Raw genomic sequence first — 24,343 nt, forward strand, 5'->3', positions numbered from 1 at the left:
TTTGGGGGCTTGGACATCTCCTTTGGGGATTCTCCTAATTTGCACTGCATCAATTATAAGATCAGATACATGGGGCTTGGCCACATAGAATGAAATGAGTTCTTAGTGTTGTAAATTAAAGCTCATGAGAGATCAAAGATGATCTCATCACTTATTCTAAGAGGTATAGTAAATGAAACATCACACCCAATTTTAGTGCAACCGTCAGAGTTGGTAATGGCATTACCTAAACATTACATTCCTGAGGAGAAGGCACTAAAAAGTGTGACTAGATAAATTATCCTGGACATCCACCTATAAAATATTGAGAAGGTTTTCCACCTACCTATCACTGACTAGTATCAAAAGATCACATATGACATAGAAGACATATTCTATAGAGACCATGAATGAGGGGCTAAGGACTTGGTGCAAAACAACTACCTTCTCACTAAGACATTGTTGGTTAATAGTTTTTTCTCCTATTGTGATTTATATCTTGAATCTTTTACTACCCAATATTCTGGAGAGACAAAAGGATGTCACCAACAAATGGGTTAGTGTATATGTTTTATCACTACTCTATGAATTACAAGGTACAACTCCCTTAAGAATTTGCAATGATGTAAAATGAATATGCCTTTCTTATTTCATAAGTTTATGACAAAATAAGATCTCAACCTAAGAGTAATAAAGGGTTACCAAATTTCTTGTAGGCACAAAAATTTTAGGAAAAATGGATTTGGATAACTCACAACATCTTGTAGAACTTCTATCTAGCGTCTAACTACAATCAATTTATATTTATACAATCCTTATTGTTAAGTCTAACAAAGAAAAACAACAAGAGGAAGAGAAGAAATAGAATCATATATTGACAGTAAATTGAATTACTTATACTACTAACACCATGATGAAATGGAGTTCAAAAGGAGATAACAGAGCCACATACAATTGTCTTTCAAATCTTTATGCAAAAATTACTTTAAACTAAGTTGGAACAACAAAACCTTAACAAAAAATAGGGTAAGTGGAATTACAGAGCCAATTCACTATCAAGTTTGTCGACCTTTTTAATTATCATCATAAATTACATTTATATTTTTCTATCATTCCTCGGTTCTAGTAGTGTAACAGTCACATAATGGAAAGAAAATATGAATAAAAAATAAAAATATATAATCTATGACATGGTATAGATGCATGGCATCTTTCCCACCAATGATTCCAAACTTGTAGAACTTTTGAGGAAACCTAGTGACCATTTATCTTCATGTTGATTCTACAATGGATGTGGCTATCCTCCATTCAAACTTGTTTTGTCATTAGTGTATTTTGGATGGTGATTATCCTGTCCCTTTTGAAACCTTTTGAGAAGTTTCATTTCCTTTATATTTTGTTGTTAGCACAAAATCCATGTAATTTATATCTCAATAGTCATAGAAAGTTTGAATTCTAGCCATCAATCTTAAATCAATGATTAGATTAAAACCTAACAATCCTCTATATTTTTCCCTTGTCACTTCTTTGCAACTATCATTCATATGATACCTTTACCCAATGCAATGATGTAATGATTGTTTCTTGCTACTTTTCTATGTTAAATCAAATTTTCCTTTAACCACCTACAAAGATTTGAATACATATTTTTCTCCTTCATAACCTTAACCTCAAATTACCATTAACCACTTGCGACGATGCAACGGTTAAAAATTTGAATGTCTTGGATTACTTTTCATAGTTTTTCGACTAAAAGTCTTTTAATTGTATTATTGTATGCAACATTGTGATTACTTTACACATAACTTGTTAACCACCTTTCAAAGTTTTGCAAGTCAAATTCAAATTCAGCTTAAACATCTATGGCAGTCCAATGATTATTTTAATGTTTAAATGCTACCATTTTTTCCATCTCACCACTTAAATATCTTGAATTCCTTTTAGTTTGTAATGTTCCAAAACTTGTTTACCTTAACTGTTGTTGTTTGTTACACTTTGGGAACCTTCTTTAAGAATTAACCTTAACACCTTGGAACACCATGAATGCATGCTTTTACTCTATCATAACATTTACTTTAGATTACCCTTAACTAGTAGTGACCATTTAATCTTTATCTTTCTCTTCTTCACAACACAAATCTTAGGTCAATGTTAATTTCCCATGATGATTTGATCCTTATATTTTTCTGCTTTACTACATTAACTCTAGATTACCTTTTATTACTTGCAAACATGCAAAAACTATTAGACTTAACGGTTGCTCTCTCTCATACCTTCATAACTTAGAAGCTAGAGTTTATCTAATCACATGTGATGTTGTGACTATTAATTTAATTATGTTCTTCACACCATCATAGCTTAAGTTTCTTTAAGGTCGTGACTTTTCAATTGATGACATGGATATTTTGATACATTCTACATCATTGATTTGATTTCTATCTTCATTCTTACTACCTTTGACTAGATCATTTACCATTAAACTATAGATCAATGTGGATCTCCATATCCAACATGCTTTAGAATATAGAACAATGGATCAAGAAAAATTATGAACCTCTTCTCATTAGGGAAAGCTTGACTCCACCCAAACTCTAATCACTTAGCCAATTGAATAATTATATTCTCACATGATTTTCCACTTGGTTTTCTTGATGGGTAGATGAGAAGAAGATATTCCTAAAAGTAACCTAGACTTAGACTCAAGACATGACATTGACTTGATTGCATCTTAGAGAAAAAGGGAATGGAACTAAAAACTAGGTAACAGACACCTCCCAAAAGGAGAGTAGGAAAATTTAGCATGACCTAAGTTACATGATTAATGAAATAGGCTATTGCATTATTCTCAAGAGTAGAGTAATGGGACTTCTTTGAACAAGTAATTTGGAAACCTAGATGGCCCACATCATATATAATATTAGGAGGAAGAGGCTTAAGATTGACTTGGGCACCATAATCAATTGTTCCTTGGATGAGAAACTTACTTTAGATTAGATAGACCCCAGTTCTACATGACCTTGTATGGGGTCTAATTATTGGCCACTAGGGGAACAATTTAAATAGGTATGGAAAAGAGGGGAATTTTGCAATGACCCAATGCATGGTTTTATATTATGTACCCACAACAAGTACAAAATAAGATCTCAAAGAGGATCCCACAATACAAGATAGTGAATGATGGTTTCATCTTTTTTGTGATCTATTTCATTGAAGGAGATTACATGAAGAGGTTATTAATGAAGGATGCAACCAGGATAATATATGTGGGTGGATACTTCATCCAATTCAACACCTTTACATACATCTAGGTAGTTGGAACTCTCTTATGCCCTAGTAAGTTACCATGCTATCCATTAGATAGATTCATTCTTTTGGATATTTCCAAGCAACTGGCTTCTTGTTACAAGAGGCTTCACAAGTTTCATAGGAAGATAGGGGTGTAGCCAATCACCCTGGGACCTTATGAGCTATATAAGAAACATGACATTAGTACCCTTTGAAATAAAATGGGCCAAGTGTCCTTTGGATAATTTTTTATAACCCTGCCCTTACTTTGACAATATTGGGATGCTCCCACTTATTATAGGAAATGAGTTCATACTAGATGTTACTATTAAAGTTCATTGGTTTAAGTGTGTAGATGACTACTAAATTATCAAGTACTATTGTAGGATAAGTATAACACTTGAAAAAAGCACACTCAAATTGATTATACATCTAAACATATAGAACAAGGATAGCCCCAACATACTAGACCCTGTCTAAAATAAAGATAGGATCTTCGAGCATCCCATCATGAACGTTGAGGTGGGTGCATAAGAGATTGATGATATCTAGCATTAGGCTAGACATGTTATTGAGATGAAAAGGTAATTGGTCAAGAAGCCTTTTCACTTGGATAATATTTTCAATGTTCCAACTCTATAGGCTAGAAAAGGGTAAAGGGGCCAAAGTTACTATTGTTACCTACCATGAGAAGTCCGTAGTCAAACCTGAGATCATATACAAATATGCAAGAGATATAGCATACATTCATAAAGATGATAAGGATAAGGGGGAGAAGAAGAGGAATATTTCCAAGGTAGAAGAGGCTCAATCTTAATAACCTCCAATCCAAATGGAGGTTTTTCCATAAGTACCTAAATGTAGTAGAACAAAGTTGGTGGTAGTAGGGGTTAAAACGAGGAAATTAAAGAAGTAAAGTATTGCTTCATCTCATCTCCCTAAGACCACTCTAGAGGTTGAGGAAGGAGAACAAGAAGATGATGAGTTTGATAACCCCCCTCTTGATAAGAAAACATGCTTAGTATGGGCCGTTGAAGAAGAGAGAAGGAATACACCGCGCTAGGATCCATTGAATGATGACTAGAATATAATAACTCCTCTCACATAAGGAATGGTAAGAATACCTCCTCCACCTCCTAGAAATATAGAAACACATCATCTACCTCCACAAAAACTTATAATTATGTTAGTCCTCCCTCTCACACTAGGAGAGAAAAGTGAGAACATTGTAGAGAGAGGTACACATACAATTCATATATAGGAGGTTCTAGTAGAAGGTTAGACAAATGTAATAGAAGATAAGGCTCGTTTGGCATCGCAACCATCTTCCTATATTCATACAGTGATAGTGGTTACCTCAATCATGAAACAACCAAGGGTAGAGGAGACCCCAAAGAGAACAAATCAAGGAAGGAGCTTAAAATTATGACACTTTTTTCATCCAGTCAGTATGTTTCATTGGTCAAGACAAATCCTACATGGTTGATATGATAGTGGAGACCTAGAAAAAAAAAGATGTATACAAATAGAGAAGGAAGGGATATCATTTTTGACACAAGGAATGGGGACTATAGTGTCACCTTTAGATGAGCCACATTGAATGGCCTTTATTTTGAAGAATGTGCAAAATGATATGGTGACACATATAGCCAATCCTCCACTCCATGTTGACCCAAAGACTATAATGCCTCTAGATTATAATTTTCAATAGCTTATATTGGGGAAACCTACCAAGAAAACTACTAAGGCATTGATGACTCTAGATCTCAAGTCGGTGTTCCAATAGATGGATCAAGGAGAAGAAGAAATATAAGTTTTGAGAAGATAGAATGAGGTTTGTGAGGATTTATGAAAGAGGTGGTAGGTCCCATTAAGCTAGATCACCTTGAGATTATTTTAGTAGCTACCCTCAAAAAATGAGCTCTAGCCCTAGAATCTAGCGACTCATTTTTGGATGCGCCCTCCTTCTAGTGCCACTTGTATTGAGTAGTCATTTTACATGATGACAATGACAAAAATTCTTCTAAATTTATTTCTTAAAAATTTGATCAAATCAACCAACTCCAAGGTTCTAAGTAGTTTTTTTTCAACTCACTAGGTAGCTCAATTGAAGATAAATGTGTTTGTTAAAAAGGATACCTTTGTTGGTATCTATAAATTATGTAAAACTTGAAGAAAATGTAACCAAAAACTGATATATTTGTTTTATTTTAGATTTTATGAGGAATAACAATTTTAACAATGCAACTATTATAAAATTCTATTCTAACCAAGTGTTCAAATACAATTATTGAGATAGGGTAACATGAAATTAAAGGAAATTTTCTAAAAATGAAGGATTCTCAACTCTTGACTTATGTTCTAGGTTGATGACTCTTGACACTTCAGTCATATAAAGAAATGACTAACCAAGTTTCTTTCAACCCAAGTAAATAGTAGCTAGGAATGGTTTGAAATTTGGTTTGAGAAAAGGTTTACCCATGACTATACATAGACCACTTGTTTTCGTGTAAGTTTCCCAAAGTTTACCAAAAGAGGAACACACAAGGCATAAAATTGATAAAAGTTTGAACAGAAAAAACACTACCCCTTGATTGCATAGTCTAATCACAATCAAGGGGTAAGAAAATAAATGAATGATAGAAAGAAAGGGACCTTGTAAATAAAAGGAGAGATCAAGATAGACTAGCATAATTGTTGCCTAACAAAACAAAACAAGATTTGATGAAGAATCAAGTAGAAACATGTGAGCTCTGCAAAGTTGAAAAATAAATTGTTAAAATTAAAAATTAAAAAAATAGTGTCTCACTAAGATCCCTTTGACTGGATTCTTGAATCAGTCATAAAATGGTTGAAATTTCATTCATGGGGAGATTTAAGAACTCTTTTTGGTCAACGACACATTGTTCTAAAACTATTGGGTACTCATGGTGGATGACATTAATGGAAGTCAACATAATTAATACACTAAGAAAAATTGAGTGTAAGGGATGAAGGTCTAAATTTTGAGTTGAAGTCTTCAAATCTCCTCCTATGAAATCTAGAACCAAGACTAAGGTTTATGTACACCTGAAGATTCCTTGTTGATAAAGAAAATGCCTTTTTCATTTCTTCCTTTTTTTGGGCTTATTTTTCGTGGCTTCAAAACACTTGACATGTTTTTAACTCATAAATAGGGACCCTTTCTTTGCTTGAGCCATAGCGACCTTCTCTATAGAGAAACACATCTTCTAAGACACCTCAAGGAGTAGAAAAATTGTAGGTTAGTTCTAGGAGTCAAATGTGTCCACATCATTTAAGGTTAGGCAAATTGAAATCAAGAAATAGGAACTAAGGAAAAGTTGTGCATCTATTGCACTTATGCACATGCAAGGGTGTGCAACCATAAAAAAATCATTATCCTTCACCCCACCTTTCCAAGAGGTGCACTTATGCACCTTGTGCAGGTGCATAACTTGACAAGGTGCATAAGTTGTGTTGATCCATGAGATACTCTTATGAATAGGGGGATCCCCCTTAACTGTGCATATTAAAAACCTAAGCTCTCAATTATCACACCTTTGAACCCTTATAATTGTGCAAAAATAAGACCTCTACTCCTCTACAAAAAAGAGCTCCAAGGTAGAAACTAGGTGCAAATGTATATTCTTTCTAGCATAAGTCCTTTCCCAAACACTAAGTGCACAATTGATGTTGCATAGTTACACACCTACATGGGAGTAAGACTATGCTACATGCATAGACTTGGACCCCATTTTTTCCTTCATATGTACCTTGTGCAAGTATGCTATGTGTGATAGTGTGTACTTTGTACCTTTTTTCAATTTGACCTAGTAGTTCATTATTTTTCTAGCTAGGTCTAGTCATAGAGCATCACTTTTCCCTCCTAGTAGCAATATAATAATGTTTTTTTTTTTTTGCAAGGTAGAATGGAATCCTCGTCATCTTTAATAGTTAATATTACCATGAAGCTAGTAACCTTCAAGTTTCAAGGTGTACCAAAGAGGTCTAAACTCATTGATTTTCATTTTGAGATCAAAGACATGAAGCTTGACCACAAGGAATAGAATATGTTCCTAGTGCTTAGCAATAAAGCACATGAGAAATCATAGATGATCTCATTACTTATTTTATTGGAGTGTTAAATAGAACATCACACTTGGTGTTGATGTAGTCATTAGATCTCATAATGAAATTGGCTGAACATTATGTGCTTGAGGAGAAGGTACTCAAAAGTGTGACTATGGAAATTGTCTTGAACATCCACTTAGACAATATTAAGAAGATTTTCAAATGATGTGTTGTTGACTAGTATCAGTAGATCACATATGACACATAGAACATATGGTGTAGAAGGCATGAATGAGAGGAAAAGGACCTAATGCAAGAGAAGTTCCTTCTCATTAGGACCCCTCTAAATAAGATAGTAGGAAAAGTGGTCATGAATCTAGGGTACATGATCCATGAAATAAGATACTACATCATTCTATTGACAAGAGTAATGGAACTCCTTAGAGAAAGTCATTTGGAAATATGGATGGTCCACTTCATAGAGACAATTATGAGAAAGTCTCTTAAGGTTGATTAGGGCACAAAAATTAGTTGTTCCTTGGATAAGAAACTTACTTCAATTCAGATAGACCCTCATTTCTACATGACTTGATATGTGGTCTACTTGTTGGCCTCTAGGGAAACAAAAAATCTAGGTCTAGTAAAGAGGGGAAGTTTGGAAGGACCCAACTAATTTCCATACATTTTGTACCCATAGTTGGTACAAAAGAAGCTCCTATATAAGAGCACATAGTACAAAATAGTCAATGATGGTTTCATCTTTGTTGTGACCTATTATATTGAAGAAGATTACATAAAGAGGCTATCAGTCAAAGTTGAAGCTAGGATAACACAAGTGGGTGAATATTTCATCCAATTCAATACCTACAACATTTGGAAATTTGGAAATCTCTTATTCTCCAAGAAATTACAATGCTACCCATCAAATAGACTCATTATTTTGGAGATTGCTAGATAATTGGATTATTCTTATGAGAGGGTTTTAAAGTTTTATAGTAATACATGTGGGTGGCCAATCACCATAGGGTATTATGAGGTAAATTAGAAATAGTACATTATTATCTATGAGATGTAATGGTACAATTATCCTTTAGATGAATTTTTGAAAAATCTCCCTTACTTTAACAATATTGGGATGATCCAAAAAATTATAGGAAAGATGTTCACACCATATGTTGTTATTAAAGATCATTGGTTAGACTATGTAGATTACTATGAAGTCTAGATCAAGAACTATTGTAGGATAAGTCTACCACTTCCAAAGAGGGCACTGAACTTGAGTATACCTTTGAAGATTTTGAACAAGGATAGCCCCAATTTAATGGACCCCCTCTATAATAAAGATAGGATCTTTGAGTGTCCCATCATGAACATTAAGGTAGGTAGAGAAGAGAATGTTGATACATAGAATCAAACTAGGCATGTCACTAAGATGACAAAGAAATAGTTTAGGAAGCCTGTTAACTAGATGAGGTGCCCAATGTTCCAACTCTATAGGCACCTTCAAAGATAGAAAAGGGTAAAGGGACCAAAGTTACTATTCTTACCTACTAGGAGAAGTCCCTGATCAAAGCTAAGACAGTATATAGGTATGTGTTGGTCTAAATAAGTATTTACTATTTACACTTTACTTAAGTTTACTTAGGTTAATGCATTACCATATTAGTTGTCATGTAGACACCTTGGAGTTTTCATATTCATATGAGTTGTCATGTAGAAAACATAGTTGTTTGTACTCCAATTGAGCACATGTTGTCTACTACATCTCTTTACAAGATACACCTTTGTATTCTTATCCTCTCATTATTGCATGTACATTCATGCACAATGGAGGATAATCCACTCTTGGTGGACATGTGCTTAGTTGTGATGACTATTTCTTTGCTGACTCCTAGACATATCAGTTGCCTTTATATGAAAGGCACTTATATGATGTATTCATATAGTATCCATTATCAATTTGATCATTATTGAGATTCTCACTTGATCACTATTTGTCTCTCTTGTGCTATCGACTAAGCTTCTTGATCTTGGCATTGAATTGTTGCCTTAGGAAAATTCTTACATGGTATCAAAACCATAGGAACTTCATTGCATAGCCATTGGAGAGCTTCATTTTGCTTCATTTTAGAGGGTCATGATTCATATCCAAATATCTATAGTTATTAGGAGCATTTTGAGCAAGATCTAACCTCACCATTGCATCCAGGTGGTTGTTTTTATAAATTTTTACTATAAATTTGTCTATATTTGGCAAAAGTCAAATCTAAAGAAAAAAAATTTGCAAATCAGACTTGGAAGCTTGATTTTCCCATTTATTATTACAAATTTGAGGTTTTTATCAAAAACGCTATTTTTTATTATTTTCAAATCTAAAATTTTGTGGCCATATCATTTTTGACAAGTATTGTGATTCTCAATCTCTACATGTTTTGTTAGTTTTACACAGTTATAGATATGGCTTCTAGCAAGACTTTTGGACATGAGTGCATGGTTATTCATAGTAGTGAGAAACCTACCATGAACTCCTATTGGTACTAGATCCATACACCACCATTCTCATTAGGAAATTTGAACAATTCATTGATCTCCATCCATTTCACTTTGGAGTCATGCATGACTAGTGACATTGAAGTGTGTGACATTGAAAATCAGCCCAAATCAACTCAAAATCACTCGAAATCAGTCCTAATCAACCCAAAACATATCAAACATCCCAAATCAATCATCATTTATCCACTCTTAGGCATTGTTGTGGCTTTCAGTGCCTTGGAAACCTATCAACTTATCAATCTTATCAATCTGACCTTAATACAATCATGGCTCTCAGTGCTAGGTCAAACTATCATTCATGTCATTCAATCTTTGACATTGTTGAGGCTTTCAATGTCAGATCATGGCATCATCAACCATTTTAATAACATTGACAGTGTCTGCCAGTACCTTATCAATCAATTTCAATCCTGTAGTATTTACAATGTTAGTTAAATGTTACATATCAATTTATTCATGTCATGTGTCCTTGGAATGTTATCAATTTCGATCTATCAATTAATTTGACCATGGTTTTGATCTACCTTTTCATCATCTTATTCAATATCCATCATCGTCACATTTTCATCAAAGGATACGGTCACATTCATTTAATCAATTTAGCCAATCATCTGCTAATTTTCTCTATAGGATTAAATAACCCATAATTTAATCCTAATATTTCTAATTATTCTTCCCAATTATCATCCTCAATTAATTAATTTTATTAATTAATTGATTCATTATTTGCAAACCATGGAAATTCTTAATTTCCTAGGTTCCATTTTTCATCATTAATTCCATTTTCTACTAATTCTTATTTTGTGGAATAAGAGAATTTTTAATTCAAATATTCCATAAAATATTGCATCATCATGACACTTGGATGCGACACCTCATGGATTCTCCTTTGACACTTGGCTGAGATTTGTCATAATCAAATATTCTTATCTCTTACGCATGTCCCTATTTGGCTTATTCATCATAGATTCTTGGCTTTAAGTGGGTTGAGGAATCTTATGACACATCATAGATTCTCTTCCAAATTTGACTCTCGTGTGTCATAGAATCTTACTTTTGGCATATCCTGTCATATGCGTCATAGGAATTATTATTACCTCTTACGCATGTCCCTATTTGGCTTATTCATCGTAGATTCTTGGCTTTAAGTGGGTTGAGGAATCTTATGACGCGTCATAGATTCTCTTCCACATTTAGCCAAATTTGACTCTCATGTGTCATAGAATCTTACATTTGGCATATTCTGTCATATGCGTCATAGGAATCTCTTGCCACATTGCATTTCTGTGGGTGACAAATCCAATGCTCTCACCCTACATGAAAATTATAAAATGGACACCCTTTCGCTCATTTCAGGGGGAGAATGCTTAAGTCTTGAGTCCTTGAATCTTTGAGTTTTTGAGTCTCTACTAATTTTCATTTTGCATTCTTGCTCTCACAATAAAATCACACTTCAAGTATTCTCATGGCTTTATCCCTATCATAGGCTTTTGCTTCAATCTTGTGTGCACTATAGGCAAATTGGAGCTACAATCATTTGGAGAAGAAAGAAGGACATGGGAGCTACAAATGAAAAAGGGAGTTTTTGATTATGTTTGCTTTCTTTTTGATTAGTTTGGCTTTCATGGTAGACTAGTGGGTGCTAATATATGTTGATTGAGTTTGTGATTTGCTCATAGTGTGTTATGCTTTTAATCCATTTTTCTAGTCCTACATTTGGTGAACCCGACTTGAACATGCATATCTAACTTGGAAGGGTATAATGACTATCTGCTCTTCCTTTTCACACCTAGATTAATTAGGGGTCCAGCAAAATGCTTATATGCTGCTATTTCATGCATTCTATTAGCTTGCTGTCCTAGAGTGCACTCTGCTCTGTCAGGGCACACTTGGGACCCCTAGGAGTAGTTTTAGGAGCCCAGAAGACACCAAAGCCTCTTTCTACTATTTCCAAATTACCAACTATGCCCATCTAGGCCCCAATTGCATCATTGATGTAGTCTACATTGTTTGGGCACACTTGGGAGTGTAGCTCTAAAAATTTTAGTTTTTGGGTCTTGACTAGGCACCCATTTCCCCACACCCTGCACCTGACTTCCCAATTGCATCCTAAAACTACCAATTGTGCCCAACTGGGCACCAACTACATCATTGACATAGTCTACACTATATGGGCACACTTGGGGATGTTCAAATCCATTTTGGCCTTCTCAGGAGCAATTTGCACTGTCAGAGCACACCTAGGTTCACAGTAAGCACATGCACCAATCAAAATCTGCATTTCAAGTTCCTATCACTCTCTAGGACATAGATTAGGTGATTTTTTTGTTACTGATGGTCTATTTTCAGCATGTGGCAATCATGGGATGAAGACATGATCATAAACTACTAATGCTTTGTTTGCAGGATGTTGTCAAAGACTTTGTGTGTCTTTCAAAACTATGTGTGTGGATTTCCTAGATTAGATAACATTTCGTTTGGTTTCTAAAAAGAACCTTTTTCTTTTTTGCCTAGCGTGTCTATGGTATTAGATCCCTAGGAGTTGCATTGGACGTATCCTCTCCCCTCGCCATTCGTGGATCTTGGGTGTAAGATAAATTCATGTAACTTCTATAGGAGGCCTGCCTTGGACCAAGATACTCGATATTGGGTATGCCAGGGGATGACCTCAGAGCGGTAATGGGCCAAAGCCAGGTCAACATTCTAGCCACTATATAAAACTCAATTTTAGTGAAAGATGTGTCAGCGGTATTGCTACGTGATAGCTCTCCTCTAGTACCCTTGTGGTGCATCAAACCCCAGTTCTTGAGGCTGGGAGACCTTCTGCGGAAGTTTATCATTAACTTGCCGAATGGAATGCCCTTACTAAAAACCACATTTTAGTGGCCAAAATCCTTTCTATCCATTGGCTCAAGGGGTCACCCATGCCCGTGAATACATCCTACATTCTCATGGTCCTTAGTAGAGGCAACAGTCCCTTGGGAAGTCATGCCCCTTGGGAAGCGGATCTTGGCAGCCCCGAGAAGTCAGTGCACTGTAAGGGGGAGCCTATGGTAACAAGATCCTAGGTTGTCCACTTTGGATAAGTGCAGCTAAACTTTGGTTCAAGTAGGAATTCAATGGATATAGTCCTAAAAGCCTAGGTTGTGGTGTGTTTGTTAACTTTTTACAACAGCTATTCTTGTCTTAATGTGTCTTGTGTGTGTGTAAAACATAATCAAGATAAAAGCCAAACTTTTAAATTTACACCTTGGATATCATTTGAACATGTTGAAACCTCACACATTTCCAAAACATTTCAACCTTTATCAAACTTTGCAAACATTGATTCAACACACTCGAACCTTGGAAAACATGGCGACTTGTGCTCTTAAATGTTCTTGGCAAAACGTCGATCTCACACTTGCATAGATTTCACTTGCATTCACCCTATCTAGGATTCATTCTTACATCATATAGACTTCATATTGCACCTTTTAGTCCTCATTTAGTATCTATTACTTCTCATATTGCATCCATTTAGGTTCAATTTTACTTTCCTTAGTTTTTGCATTCCCATCTCAGAATCAACACTTTGCATTCACTGCATTGCATCTTTGCATACCTATTCATCATCTTGACCACTTTATCCATAATTTTGGGTGTCCTAATCATCATTTTGAGCATCCAAACTAGCCCTAACACTATCCTCTACTATTTACCTCTCTGTGACATCAATCCTGAAACCATAGCTTCCAAAATTGCCTCAGTTTCAGCCCAGCTTACCAACTACACCCAACTGGGCCCCGACTACATCATTGACATATTTTTCACTATTTGGGTGCACTTGGTGGTCCTGAGATCTAGTTTTGGGTTCCAGATAACATTTTGGGGCTTCAACAGTGTCCTTAGGTACCTAGTTAGCTCCCCTTGCACTAGCTTGCCCGGATCTGCATTCTACAGCACCTAATCGTCATCACCTTCACTTAAGACATCATTATATAGATCATAACCTTCATTTTTCATCTCCCAACCCATCCTAACATCAGTCACAACATTTTGGCTTCCTGGCATGTCAGTTTGGTAACCATACCCCTCAGAATTAGCAAACATTCTTCCTAGCTTACCAACTGCGCCCAAAAACTACCAACTGTGCCCAAACTGGCTCCAAATGTGTCAATGATGTAGTTGGTACTATTAGGGTGCACTTGGCACTGTTAGGGTGCACTTGGGTACCTGCATGACCATTTTGGGCCTCCGAATTGCACTTTAGTACCCCAAAACTGCATCTAGGAGCCTCTAGACCTCCATGTTCTGCACTTGACCCAAAACCGCATCTTGCACCCAAAATCCCATTTTGCATCATAGGCATTGTTTGTATCACATATCCGCTCAGCATCACCATCATTTTGAGTCCTCAAAATGTCATTTTGAACCCCCAAAACCTTTGAATTTAGTCAAAAATCTAGAAAAAGTATAAGTCTTAGAGTGGCAGGTTATGACACATTTCTGGGTGTGAGATATTCAATGGCAAACACAACCTTTTGTCATTGTTTGACAATAAGGGGAAAATATAGATTTAGCAATTGCTCAAAATGGGATCTTACAAAACAGCTTGGAATGGCAATTCATCACTATAAAACACTTAGATAGGCTGAATCAAAGGTGCTAGAAGCATTGAACACCTCTTAGGCCTCAACTTGATAGTTGGGTATATGTGTATCAAAAAAGCATTTATAGGGCTCAATTTCTCAAAATTGCTCAAAATTTGGGCTACAATTTTGAGCACCAACAGTGGCTCTGTCTAGGGATGCATGCCCCTTGTGGGCATAGCAATATTTTAGACCTCTAGGAGAAGCAAAGCACACATCTAAACTTCAAAAAACTCTCTCAAATAGCTCTATTGAAAGCAGAGAAACAACTAAAACTACTATTTACACATGATGACTTTGGGTCACCAGACTTTAGCAAAATTGTTTACCTCTATCATATACCTAATTTTCATTCCTTTCCTCATGAGTTAAACTAAAATTACTTCTCATATCAGTTTCGCCCATTAGATTAATATCTCAAAAATCAACTCTTAGCAAAACTGAATATACAACTTCACTTCCATAATGCTCACAAAAAATAACTTCATTTTTAAACATTTTTTCATTATGAAAGTTATGATCAGAATGCTTATACATATCAAATTGAAATAAAAATGCTCTTCATAGAATGAATCGTGCATGCTATCAGCTTCAAATATGAATGCATCACATTCAACATGGGGAAAGGACCACTCATACCTTCAAATTGTGTATTCTTTTGCATAATCGGATAGAAATCAAATCAACAATTTGATTGGTACTCACATGTTTCATCCATATCAAAATCTAAAGCTCATCCATAATCTTCATATGGTTCTTCACAATCAACAAATAGATTAGTCTTCACATTAGAGAGTTCATTATAAAAATCATTGCAAGGTGTGTAGTGATTTTCAAAAACAACTTCATCAAACACCTTGTCATCTATCTCATCAGATGCAACATAATCATCAGTTTCACTGTCATACTCAGAAGAAGAACATTCTAATCTCTTACAGCAGTAAGACAAAGTATCATCATCATACTCATTCTCAACTAAATCTGAATTTTCCATGTTCTCTTCAAACAAAGGATTGATAACTCCATGCAATGACCTCTTTGAATGTTTTGACCAAAAATGGGCTGATCATCATTAGGATTCTCATCATATAAAGTGTTAGTATATACTTTAAAACCATTGCCCATCTCATCTTCATGGAGACTTTCGACATGTGAAGAAAAATTAGAACTACATGTGGACTTACTTTTTACTCCATCAACGAAGCATGTAGAATATAAATCAAGGTTACTTTCATTATCTTCATGTAGGTGATTAAAATGTCTTGCAAACCTATCATTATTTATCTTACCAATAGGCACTTATGCATTAACCTTATGATCATTCATATACTAATCATCATTGCATTCATTCTCAAGACATTCATCTGCAAATTTAGGTAATCTATTCCTATAAATAACCTCTTTATCCTCATATTGTGTAGACAAATCTTCACAGCTTTCAACATCTAGCTAACTTATATAACTCTAAATTTGAAATTCACTTTCAGATTTAGAAATAGAACTCATACATATACTGATAAAAGAGTACTCACTTCTGTCATTGCTTTCTTCTTCCAAACTTGCATCTGATTCACATGAAGACGAAAACATACTAGCACTTTCCTCTTCTTGACTTGAGTAACCTCTCTCATCATTGTCATCACATGATGCCTCTTCACAATGCATTGGATCAACAACTTTATTATCATCAGTTGAAACATGACTTTTAGCCTCATCATACTAAAATTGATATGACTATCTTTCAAATTAAGATTTAATAACATTCTCAACATGATGCAATCTATGAAGAAGATAAATCATTTCTTGACTACCTGACTGATCAAGTGAATCTATATTACCTTTTATTGCTGAAACATTAAAAACATGTGAACATTGTTCTTTTGACTATGACTGAGATACATGTGATTTACATTCTTCATCTTGTGTCATCTCTCCATGGCATGTCAGATCAGCCACATCACATTCATGATTAGAGAGATAACTTTCAGTCTTCTCACTTACATAAGACTCAGATTTAGGTGTAGCATCCTAAAAATTTGTAGCATTAGTTACATCATCATACATATAGTCATCTTGAGAAGAACTTACTGTTGTAATTAAACCTTGATTCATAAAATCATCATAATTTTGAACCCTATAAAAGTCTGAAAAAATTCTTATTATTGTAACATCATGAACATTTGTGTCATCATTTGTAACCAAACTAACCTTACTTATACACATATTCTGATCTAAATTCTCAATCTGATTAGAACCTATAGTAGGAGTTTTGACATTCTAATTTGAGACTAAAACATCAACAACATGTTCAAATTTTCTTTCATGACCATTATACTGGCAATCATTCATAGCAAAATGACATCTAATCAATCCATACTTCATATTCTTCTCGATATCCCTAGCGGTCATAAAAGCCTGATATAATGTCTATGGTTTTTTATCCCTTAATAGATAATTCATTTTCTCGTCAAATGCATCAAAATAAACTGCTAAACACATTTGATCATCGGATCTATAACTCTTAGGGATTTCATTTAGAACTCTTGTAAATCTAATGTTAAATTGAGGGACTAGTTCAACAGTCTGAATATGAATCTTCAAGAACTTATCATAAGAATTAGATATGCTTACCCTTTCTCCAAATTGCTCCATGAAGCTAGACTATAACTCACCCCAAGATGAGATGGAATATGTTGGTAGAAAAGAAAACTAATCTCTAGCATCATCTTCTTAGGTTTGAATGAATAACTTCATGTGAAAATCTTCATGAGAAATCTCATAGTCACCCATTAAATCAGTGAACAACTCAACATGATGACTAGCTAAAACAATATGGTTCTCATTAAACATAGGCAAACTTTTTCTAACATCACTAGGAATGACATTTAGGAAACCATGAATACCATTAAAACATAATGGCATATACTGCTTGGTAGAAATCAATTTAGGAACTTCACTAATAGGCTACATCTTAGGTGAAATAAAAATCGACATTCTTTCCAAAATATGAAACTCATTCACCCATAATAAATTTTGATTTATAACTTGATGGAGATCTTCACAACTCTCTACCAAACGAACACTTCAAATACACTTCATAACTTTAAAACAACAAGCTGAAACTTAATCAATGAAGTGTATGAAACTTTTCAACTATTCTCCTCTTCTTAGTGTTGAAACTTCACTTGATGGAGAATACACTTTTCACAATCAATCTTCATGAAACGAAAATACATGAAAATAAAAATACCTCAAGATCCAGATAGCTGAAGGTTCTCTATCCACCTTTTACAATAGTAGACCCAAATTTATATCAAATCCTTATTGAACCTTTTGAATCGACACACCACAAATCTTGCAACTGTTATATATGTTACAACCTCTTCGAATTTTATCTTCTTTTGTAGCAACTAACCACAATTCATGCATAGGACGTCACTGGTCCATAGATTAATTTTGAGTTGCCACTCACATCAACTGAGACATGAATTGCATTAGATTTGAACACAACTCCAAACTAATTTGAAACAATAGCAAGTAGAAGAAACCTCTTTAGATTTATCTCAAATTTGAAATCTCTAAACAAAGCTGAAACATAACTCTTCCACACTATCAAATTCAAACTATACTTCTCTTATCAAACCAAAAATTAACAACAAATCCAAATCTACCCAACAATGTGCTAAAAGCCCTCACCAAAATACACAAAGAATTAAAAGCCACTAGTTGCAGAGATAGAGTCACCACTCACAATTGTGAGAAAAGATTTTGAAACATAGATTATTATTGATCTAATTCTGAACTAGACTTTCAGCATGAAATAAACTTGCAGATCCTCAAACACTTTGATAAGAGAACAAGATAGTGATCAATCCTTTGACTCTAAAACTTTATAACAGCAATTTTAGAGATCAAGCTGATTGAATACAAACAAATGGCATTCATAAAACATAATTTAAATCCAAGTCTCACAACATACTATGATAAAGGGATAAAACTTACTGGGTTGCATGAAACCTTGCATACAAGACTGAATATGTACAATGTATCAGAGTTTTCTAGTTCCTTATCATTGAATTCCTTCATAGACTCCACAGCAGAGTCACCATTTTTTTGGTGTTTGAAAATGTTGGAGGGTTTTCAATTATCCCACTGAGAAATTGACATATCTAGGGGCAGCTAACTCCTATTTTCATAATGCCATTTTTGACAATAGGCCAACTATAAGGCATGACCCTTCTTCTACTTCAGGCTCTACCAAACCTACGTGGGTAGACCTCAGATTCAAGTGATACCGTACAAGTGCAAAAACATATCCTTGAATCTATTAAGCATATTTTACCCTTATTTATCCTAATAACTCATGAAATGACACAGATCTATAGTAGCTAAATGAAAAGCTATGAATCTCATAAGCTAAGTGAGGGTTAAACATTTAGGTCCTTCAACATGAAAGGGAAAGAACATTTGATTATTGATGTTGATTTTCAACAAATCCTCAAATATGTAGCAGGAAGACGTAGTGATCTTGTAACTGACCAATAACTTATCTATTGGGAAAATCCATGAATCAAATGCATACATATGAATATCTGAGACATATGTGTATCTTTAGATATCTAATCTATCTATTCAACTTGTAAATAGACATTTATGTTTAGTTTAAATCTCATTCTTACCTGATATCCTCCTCATTAAATCTACAACCTTGTTGATTTCTATGAAGCATTTACACAATTTCTTGAACTATCAGCAACAATGAAACAATATACAACCTTAAGGGACTGTAACTATGACCTAGGCTCTTTGTTCAAAGGTCATAAAACATTACAACTCACTAAGAATGGAGACAAGATTCAACTAAAGCTCAATCTTCTGCTACTCTTTGTATTAATTTCCTGGAAACTTATATAGTCATATGCATGAAATGAAAAACATCAAACAACCTAACATATTTGAACTATCTGTATACACCTTCCTACTGCTATTCATACAAGAGAGAATATGATGAAGAATGAAGGTGGAATCATAGTTCTGGATCCTAAGAAGTGGTCTCACAGAATGACTAAAATTTTCCTACCAACAATGGTCTCACAGTGAAAAATTGGAACCCTTACAATGGATGAAAGATAGAAAGATATAGGAAGAAGATGAATTCTCAGATTAAATCTGCAATCAACATGTGTCCACTTGGAATTTCATCTTGTTTAGTTGCAAAACCTCTTTCCTCTCTCTACCCATCTGATCTAATTTTGTTTCATGATTACTTGTAACTGATTTGCAAAAATCTTTAATGAAATGATGAAAACTCTTCATGTATCCAAAATATTTGATAAACTAAATGCGTTAGCAAATTAGGCATCTAGGAAAAAAACCTCCTATAGCATCAACTAGTGGCATTTTGTGCAAAAAATGATCTAAGAATCAAAAATTTTGTCTTCTCACAATTTCGGCAATATATAATAAGCCTATATTTACCTCTCAAAAACTCTAAAAATGTCAATTTGAAAAATAGTCCCTCTGGTATAAGTGTTCAGGTCTACCCTTTAAATTTAAAATATCTAAATTTTAAACTTTATAATAAATGCCCTATTTTGCATTTTAAAAATTTGAACATGCATACCCACTTTTGAAAAGTAATTACAATATTTTTTCTACTCCTCAATTTTTCTCTATCTTTCAGATCTGGGGTTAACCCAAGTTTGACTAGTGCCATGTGTCAATCTCCAATTGGTTTGTTCCTTTGCATAAATTTTGTGTCATCATAGGTTGGGTCCAATGCCACATGCCAACATTCTGCAAGCCCGCATTTTTTTTAACTTTCTTGTAACTTTGTATTGAGGGCTTGTGCAAACCGTCAAATTGTCACACGTGTCATAATCCTGTGCCTCACCTCTAATCTCATTTTGAAGTGCCACATCATCACACTCAGGACCCGTGCTACCACTTGTTGCATGCCCACGTTGCCACAATATTTAACCATTGGGCAACTCTATAATGCAAACTTGCGCCAGTCGCATGATCTGGCCATGTGGCGAAATCCTAGTGCATCTACATCTTTGACACCACATCATCTCACATGGGTCTTCACGTAAGATTTTGTTCAAGAAACCTCTAGTTATCTTCCACCTCATCAAGGTCAAGTCCACTATGCAAGTGTTGCCTTTTCAAAATGGTTTGAATTTAACACACAAGGTAATGTGTAAGGTATAGTATTTAAATAGTTCAAAAGCTCATCACATAGACAATGAAGGATATTAATTTTACACTGTTTCCTCTTGTTCTGTACCATGACCCATTATAATTCCTTTATCTATTGCATTGTACTTAACCTTATGAAGGTCATCATCTTTCCTGCCCAATGATGTGCTATTTGTATGTGACTTTTGTACTATGATTACTATTGTTAGAGACATTATCGTCCTGCAATCATCAATTTTATTTTGTAGTGTTGCATTTGCATTTGTATTTGACAAAACTGTGACCCAATTCACCACGTCCACCATGCCTACTTCTGCTACTTCTTCCTTCTACATGAGTATGGATTTTTCATTTCCAATGCTATAGCTTTCAAATTTTTTATAAAAAAAAATTCCTACTTGCGTGGATTTCCATTGACCTGGCGGTTTCCCTCTCATCATGGTTCGTGTTCAAAATCTGCCATATTCTAATTCTTCCCTCTTTAGAACTAGAGGCATATGATTCACCTCTAGGAGAGAAATGCACACAATGAATAGGACCATGGTATCCTTTGCTACCCACAATTTCCTTTCCAATGTGAAAATTGAAGAGGTGAACCCACATACCTTCTGCACCATCCAGAAACTTGTTGCCTATCATTGGTTCTAATGAGGCAGACTCCACCATAGATGGCGTCAAGTGGCTTATTACCAACCCAAAATGGTTGGCATGAATATTGTGTCTGAAATGCTCTGATGCCTTTTACCTCAAGCCACTGCATCTTTGTTGCCATGGGCTCTCCCTTGTCTAATGATGAGCCTCTGTTTTCTTGTAAATCCTTGACCCCCTGTCTACTCTATTTCTTTGCAAGGAGCATGTGTTCTCTTGCACCTGGTTTTTATGGTGCCTCTTCCTTGTTTGCGTGGACTTTTTCTTGGTCTACATGATTTTAGTAAAACACCTTCATTGCCTATGGATTTATGCTAATGCTTATGGATTGCACTCAAATGGTGTATTGTGGGCAAATATAAGCCTATTGAGGCACCTACCAAAGCCTCCTTTAATCAAAAATTTCTACTCTTCATTTAGTGGCTACCCTAGGCTCCCCTACTTCTGCATGGATGTCTTTTTTCTTTGCATGGGTTCCCTTCACCTTTTTGTTGACTACCTTTTGTGTTCCTAGCCATGTGTGGGCTTCTTTTTCTTCTTATTGATGTCCTTCTTGGTGTGCTGTAACAAACAATTCAAACTCAAAACTTTTTTCTTGCACTACAATGACGATTGTACAATTTTGAACCTCAAGACAAAAGAAAATGGACTGGATTGTGCCAAGGGCATATATGCATTTATTATCCAAAAATTCCACTAAGACTGATTGTGAGATCTATTCATTTTGTTTATGTGTAGGCTTTTCTCAATATTTCAAATCCAGCTTTCTGACCCACACCCTAAAAAGCTACATCCACATCTCTCATAGACACAAGACATATTAGATCTTGACTTTAGTGTGTCAGTCCTTGGTTTCTAGACAGAATCCCTACCAAACTATTGTTTGGAGGATATTGATGAGATCACCAGTTTTTATATAAGTGGATTCATTTCTCATTAAAATGGTAGAATTTCTTCCAGATCCAGTACATGGATATGATTGAATTTTTTTCTCTTGAAGATGTAAATATTAGAATCCTCTTTCATGGCATCTCCAAGTTTCACATCATGCACTCTCTCTGGCACATGAACATGAATTGGCTCTTCTCCATATACCACATGTTGTTCATCTCCATCATAAAAAATGTCATCATCTTCTATCACTAATGCCTCATCTGTATCAGTAGGCATCTACCATTTCACTTTACATTTTTCAAATAAGAATTTGCAAGTGTTGTTAAAAATCCTCGCCTTTCAAAACTTTTGCTCACTCATGCCAGTAAAAGGTTATAGTTTCAAATTTATATGCACTTCATAATAGCTATATGATTATAACTAATTATAATACTTCGAAAACCTATAAAGCTTGCTATTATCATTATTCTAACAAAGATTAGTTAGGCCTAGAGGTAGGTCCGTCTAAAAAAAAAAATTGAAACCAAATGACTGAAATGCCAAACTAATTTGAAGAACATCTGACATTTATTTGAATCAAAATCCATCACTTGAAGCATCATTAAAACTCATTATATCATTTTCTGCAAACTATCACTTTTGTGCTAGGAGGTCTATTAACTGGCTTTAAAAACTAATTCAAACACCTGATTGGGCTCAAAAAATTTGCACATTGAATCTCTGCTCCACATATTTCCACCCTTTCAAATCTCCTCTCATGAAGAATTCCTAGTCAAAAGATATCGATCGTCAAAGTTGGCCTCTTAAAATTGCCTACAAATAAACATGTCAGAAAGCAATAAATTGGGTTCAGATTTGGCTTTGAAAACTGGGCAAATGGACACTTGGGAAAATGAAAACTGGGGCATTGGTTCTCTTTCATGATGACATTATAAATCTACGATTTGGGCTCATGACAAATAACTAGGCACAAATAGAAATTAGTCAAAGTGAGCTACTCAGATTTTGCAAATTGGAAACACTGATACAAAACATTTTTTGTGAATGGAATTGACCTAGGAAAGTGTGCAATTGGATTCATCAAAACTTGCAAACTGGCACACTTGGAGTATTTTCAGAGTACAACATAATGGTGCAATCCATTTGATCTTACCAATCACGAATGTCATGTTATGACATCCCAAATAGGCCTACTGATCAATCTACAAGTGTTGACACCAATAAAAACATAGAAATTGAATTTGGAATCATGTATGAAAACTAATCAAATGAATTCATCATGAGCTAAAATTCAAACATGACAATTCTTTGACCTCTAAAATACAACACAAAATGAATTTTAGCATTTTGATCAATTGGTCAAAAGTTATAGCTCATCAAATAGGGCTTCCCAGGATTATGTGCAATGTGCATCAACATGACAAATTTAAATGACCAACTTTGAGGGATTCAAAACCTAGTCAAATAGACTCAAAATGTCTCAAAATTTGAAACATAAGCTTTCAGGTATGGAAACTAGATACTCCCAAAGTGGCAGGTTATGACACATTTCTTGGTGCAAGATATCCAATGGCAAACACAGCCTCTTGTCGTTGTTTGACACAAATGGGGAAAATGCAGATTTAACAATTGCTAAAAATAAGATCTTACAAAATAGCTCGGAATGGAAATTCATCACTATGGAACACTTAGATAGGTTGAATGAAAGGTTTTGGAAGCATTGAACACCTCTTAGGCCTCAACTTGACAGTCGGGTACATGCGCATCAAAAAAGCATTTATAAGGCTCAATTTCTCAAAATTGCTCAAAATTTGGGCTGCAATTTTGAGCACCAACAGTGGCTCTATCTAGGGATGCATGCCTCTTGTGGGTATGGAAATATTTTAAATCTTTGGGAAAAGCAGACCACACATCTAAACTTCAAAAAACTATCTCGAACAACTTTATTGAAAGCAGAGAAACAACTAAAACTACTATATACACATGATGACTCTGGGCCACCAAACTTCAACAAAATTGTTTAGCTCTATTATATACCTAATTTTCATTCCTTTCCTCATGAGGTAAACTAAAATTACTTC

Source organism: Cupressus sempervirens, chromosome 2 (genome assembly GCF_028749045.1).
Source record: "Cupressus sempervirens isolate cs-2001-9-10 chromosome 2, ASM2874904v1, whole genome shotgun sequence".
Lineage (NCBI taxonomy): Eukaryota > Viridiplantae > Streptophyta > Pinopsida > Cupressales > Cupressaceae > Cupressus > Cupressus sempervirens.